Source organism: Arachis ipaensis, chromosome B06, assembly GCF_000816755.2.
Source record: "Arachis ipaensis cultivar K30076 chromosome B06, Araip1.1, whole genome shotgun sequence".
NCBI lineage: Eukaryota > Viridiplantae > Streptophyta > Magnoliopsida > Fabales > Fabaceae > Arachis > Arachis ipaensis.
The window spans coordinates 36,955,480-36,961,579 of record NC_029790.2 but is presented as its reverse complement, the minus strand read 5'-3'; positions in this window follow the sequence as shown (position 1 = coordinate 36,961,579).

Sequence of the window (6,100 nt, the reverse complement as noted above, 5' to 3'; positions counted from 1 at the left end):
CTAAATTCACCCAATTATGTGTCTGTGGCATTTATGTATCCGGTGGTAATACTGGAAAACAAAGTGCTTAGGGCCACGGCCAAGACTCATAAAGTAGCTGTGTTCAAGAATCAACATACTGAACTAGGAGAATCAATAACACTATCTGAATTCTGAGTTCCTATAGATGCCAATCATTCTGAACCTCAATGGATAAAGTGAGATGCCAAAACTATTCAAGAGGCAAAAAGCTACAAGTCCCGCTCATTTGATTGGAGCTATGTTTCATTGATAGTTTGGAATTTATAGTATATTCTCTTCTTTTTATCCTATTTTATTTTCAGTTGCTTGGAGACAAGCAGCAATTTAAGTTTGGTGTTGTGATGAGCGGATAATTTATACGCTTTTTGGCATTGTTTTTAGTATGTTTTTAGTAGGATCTAGTTACTTTTAGGGATGTTTTTATTAGTTTTTATGTTAAATTCACATTTCTGGATTTTACTATGAGTTTGTGTGTTTTTCTATGATGTCAGGTATTTTCTGGCTGAAATTGAGGGACTTGAGCAAAAATCAGATTCAGAGGTTGAAGAAGGACTGCTGATGTTGTTGGATTCTGACCTCCCTGCACTCAAAGTAGATTTTCTGGAGCTACAGAACTCAAAATGGCGTGCTTCCAATTGCATTGGAAAGTAGACATCCAGGGCTTTTCAGCAATATATAATAGTCCATACTTTGCCCAAGTTTAGACGACGCAAAAGGGCGTTGAACGCCAGTTCTACGCTGCAGTCTAGAGTTAAACGCCAGAAACACGTCACAAACCAGAGTTGAACGCCAGAAACACGTTACAAACAAACCCTAGAGACTAGTTTAGTATAAATAGGACTTTTTACTATTGTATTAGAGATCTTTGATCAGTTTTATGCTGTCTTAGACTTTCATGGGGGCTGGCCATTCGGCCATGTCTGGACCATTATCACTTATGTATTTTCAAACGATAGATTTTCTGCACTCCATAGATTAAGGTGTGGAGCTCTGCTGTTCCTCATGATTTAATGCAAAGTACTACTATTTTTCTATTCAATTCAACTTATTCCGCTTCTAAGATATCCATTCGTTCCCAAGAACATGATGAATGTGATGATTACGTGACGCTCATCATCATTCTCACTCATGAACGCGTGCCTGACAAACACTTCCGTTCTACATGCAAACAAGCTAGAATGAATATCTCTTAGATATCTAATACAGGGGACCGAGTCCGAGTTATTAGTATCTTCGTGGTATAAGTTAGAACCCATGGATGGCCATTCCTGAGATCCGAAAAGTCTAAACCTTGTCTGTGGTATTCTGAGTAGGATCTGGGAAGGGATGGCTGTGACGAACTTCAAACTCGCGAGTGCTGGGCGTAGTGACAGACGCAAAAGGATAGTAAATCCTATTCCAGTATGATCGAGAACCTCCAGATGATTAGCCATGCCGTGACAGAGCATTTGGACCATTTTCACAGAGAGGATGGGCTGTAGCCATTGACAATGGTGATGCCCTTACAAAAAGCTTGCCATGGAAAGGAGTAAGACTGATTGGATGAAGACAGCGGGAAAGCAGATATTCAGAGGAACGAAAGCATCTCTATATGCTTATCTGAAATTCTCACCAATGATATACATAAGTATTTCTATCTTTATTTTCTGTTTACTTATTATTACTATTCGAAAATACTATAACCATTTAAAATCCGCCTGACTGAGATTTACAAGGTGACCATAGCTTGCTTCATACCAACAATCTTCGTGGGATCGACCCTTACTCACGTAAGGTTTTATTACTTGGACGACCCAGTGCACTTGCTGGTTAGTTGTGTGAAGTTGTGAAGTTATGTTTGGACCATGGTATTATACACCAGTTGTTGGCGCCATTGCCAGGGAGAGAACGAACAACAAATTTTACAACCTCAGAGTAACAATTTCGCATACCAGGTCTTCTTGGACACTTCCTCCATATGAGAAATTGTTCTGAACAAGTGTGATGAGCTGAGGCTTCAACTCAAAATTATTGGCATGAATTGTTGGCTTTAGGATGCTGCTACCACAATTTCCTGAGTTTGGGTTGATGTAGGAGCCTAAGACTCTCCTTTCTTGCCCATCATGATTTACTGGGCCTTCTCTGGCATGGTTGTGAGCTTCTTCTTCATGGTGGTTCTCCATGTTCTCCTCCATGTCTGTTTCAAAATACTCTTCATCTTTCTCAGCACCAACGACTCTTTTCCCTCTTGCTTCCCTCCTTAATCTAAGGAAGGTCCTCTCAGGTTCAGAATCAAAGGAAGTTGAAGCCCCGCTTCTTCTACTTGTCATATAACCAACAAGGAAAAAAACAAGAAAGAAAATGAATAAGAAGTTACTCTTGTTAGAGTGGTTGTTAGTGTGAGTGGTGCAATTAATCAAACAGTTAGAAGAGTGGAAATATGGATGATAAAAAATACTCAAAGAAGAAAGAAATAGAACTCAAAATAAAAGAAAATAAAAAGGTGCTAAATAAAATAAAATAACAAGGAATTTAAATTGCTTAATCTAGCTCTCCAATCAATTTAATCACTGTCAAATTTAAGCCAATCTCCGACAACGGCGCCATAAAACTTGATGACTAGAATTCACACCCCATTCAAAATTGGTGAATTAGTTCTTTTGGCAAGTGCACCAAAATTATCGTCAAGTAATAACCCACAGTGGAGTGGGATCGTATCCACAGAGATTGGCAAATTCGAGCAGTTTTAATCATTTGATGAATTAGTCAAGCAGATCAATAGGATTGTAAAGTGCAGAATTGTAAATGACATAAATGTAAATGGCTAGAATATAAAGAAAAGCAATAAAGTGCAGGAATATAAATGGCAGAATGTAAAGTGCAGAATCATAAATGACTTGAATGTAAATGGAAATGGGGAATTGCTGAATGTAAAAATAAGCTGTAAAGAAATGGATAAATAAGAATGGGGAAATTCATTGAGATTGGGAGATGTTGTCTCTTTGGATCAAATCTAGCTTATATCCTCTTCAATCATGCAACTCATTGACCTCTTGGCAATCATGATTGATTGAGCCCCAATCCCTTGGTGACTCAATATCTCAGATCTTGATCAATAGCCAATTCCTTGGTCTAGTTGCTCATGAAGAGAGATATGCTTGGTCCCTGATTATACCACACACCATTATAGGTCCAAGTAGAGGGAAGATTATATGTCACATATCCAAACACCAAAACCCAGATTTTACTCAAGTATGAGAAGGGATTTCAAGCATGGTTCTATATTTTCTTTCCCAAGGTTCCCATGAAACCCAATTGCATTCAATCTCTTTTCCAAGATAATTGAATACTAAGCATTAAGAACGAAATTCCTTCTAGCAAATCAAAAAGAAGATGAAGAGAAGAAGAATTTTACTATTATCAATCCATCAAGTACAACAGAGCTCCCTCTCTCAATGAGAGGGAAGTTAGCTACTCATAGCTCAAAAAGTACTCAAAAGTGAAGTGTAAAAGTGGATCTAAAACTGACTGCTTAACCCCCTTCTTCAGTACTCCTTGGGGATATTTATACTACTCCTAGTAAAATAAAAGAATTACAAAAGTGAAAAAGGAAAAAGGAAAATTACATTTTGGAGGGAAAAGAAAACACTCAATAAGCGTGACTTCTCAGCTGGCGTGTGGCTGGTGCTTTTCTAGCGTGTCACGTGCCCTTCATTTCTAGCTTGGCGTGCCACGCCCAATCCTTCAAGTGGCACGCTCGTCCCTCTAACAACCTTGGCGTGCCACGCCTTCGAACTCAAGTGGCATGCCCCTTGCCTTTTCCAACCTTTCTTTGCCTCTGGAAACTTGAACTGGCATGCCACGCCCTTGCTCTATGCTTGGCTACGCTTCTTTGGAAAGTTGAACTAGCGTGGCACGCCCAGGGTCTGGCATGCCACGCCCCTTTTGTGAGTGAGTGGTTTCTCTGTTTGGCGTGCCATGCCACGAACTCAAGTGGCACGCCCCAATGCTTCTTTGCTCTCTGAATGACACTGGCGTGTCACGCCTGGTTGCTCAAGTGGCACGCCTAAGTGAAGAATGGTGAGTGGCGTGCCACGCCTTCGATACCAAGTGGCACGCCCCATGTAATTGGCCTCCTTCATCCTCTTTGGAAACTTATACCAACGTGCCACGCCCATGATCTTATCTTGGTTCCAGTAGTTGGCGTGCCATCCCTCAGCCTTCAAGTGGCATGCCATAGTGAAATGCTAAGGTTGGCGTGCCACGCCTTCGATACCAAGTGGCACGCCCAGTCCTTGCTTTTGGTCCTTTGTGCATTGGCGTGCCATGCCTGGTTGCTCAAGTGGCACGCCCAGTCTTCAATTGCCTTCAGCCCCTTCTCTGGATTGTTGTACCAGCGTGCCACGCCATGCTGCTCAAGTGGCACGCCCATGGATTTGTGAACTCTTCAAGCTTGGCGTGCCACACCTGGATTCTCAAGTGGCACGCCCAAGTGACTTCTTGGGGCTGGCGTGCCACGCCTTCGATACCAAGTGGCATGCCATAGTGAAGGTTCTTCTTGGAATGGTGAGTTGGCGTGCCACGCCCCTTTGCTCAAGTGGCACGCCCATAGTAATTGATGGGTCAGGCGTGCCACGCCCAGCCTGGCGTGCCACTCCCCTTTTGTGTCCTCCATTGTAGCTCTCTAGAAAAATGCATTAGCGTGCCATGTCCAGTTCCTGGTGTGCTACACCCTCATGCATGCTTGAACTTCTTCTCTGGACTTTAGTACTGGCGTGCAACGCCTAGCTCCTGGCGTGCCACGCCAGTGCATTTTTGTGGCGTTTGCTCCCAAGTGGCACGCCAGTTTCACACGCCCAGCTTCTTGTTTGTCTTCTACCCATTTTTGATGCCTTCTTCACCTGAAATTCAGCACAACACATTTCAAAGAGTGACCGAGAGAGAGAGAGAGAGAGAGAGAGAGAGAGAGAGAGAGAGAACCATAACCCCCACTGAACTTCTGGTTTCGATTTCTTGCGATCTGTAACTCCAATAAAAAATATAATCCGATAAAAGTGTTCGTATCCTCCTCCTCTACGTGTTGGCGTCACTTTTGATCGGTGGAAGTCGATGATGACGTAGCTTCCCTACTCCTTGAGTTCGGCTAACTGGAGTTCTAGGAGGAACAGACGATCCTGGACGTTTTCTTCTTCAGCAGCTCGGTCAGAAAGCTTCCCCGGAACTTCGAATATTTTAATTTTGTACGGAGGTAGGGTTTCGGTAAATTCTCACTAATTAAATTTGTGTTGGATAAGTGAATGGTTGTTGTGATTGATTATTGACGGAGTTTGATTGACTTTATATTGAATTTTGTTGTTATATTATTGTATGTGATTAAGCTTGTGATTTGGTCATGTTTGGGCTGCCCAAACTGTGATAATGAGACTGATTTGGGGTTGTCATTGCGTTAGTTTTTGAATAAAATGGGTGAGGTTTAATAGCCGAGGAATTAAATTAAAAGTTATGAAAAATTGGTAACCGTAAAACTCAAAAACTGATTAAGGTTTAAATGTATATTTTAAAAAGAAAATAAGGAGGGTTTCAGTTCTTAATGAAGAGAAGAATCAGCCTAGAAGAATTATTTTTGAAGAAATATACTTGTATTTTTATGAAAAGATTGAGTTTAATATTATAATTATATAAGTTTTTCGGGTATTTTGGGTAATAAATAAAGTTCAGGGGTAAAACGGGTATTTTATAAAAAATCATGGTTATATATATAAATATGAAACAAAGTAAAGGTTTAAATATAATTTTATAAAATATTGAAGTCAAAAATAAAATATTAAAGCATTCGTGGTTTTTAAAGTAATTAATAAAAATTTGAAAATAAGGTTTTATAAAATAAGTTTTAAGAGTATTATTAATATTATTTTAAATATTTTTTTAAAATTACTCATTTACATTAGAGTAAATTATTATTACAAATTATTATTTATCAAGATATTATTTTATAAGAATATTATTGTATGTATTATGAGGAAGAGTGTGAAGATAGTCTTTTATGTTAAAAGTAAGGAATTAAAAGAATGATGAGAAAAGAAAAGGAAAGAAAAGAATA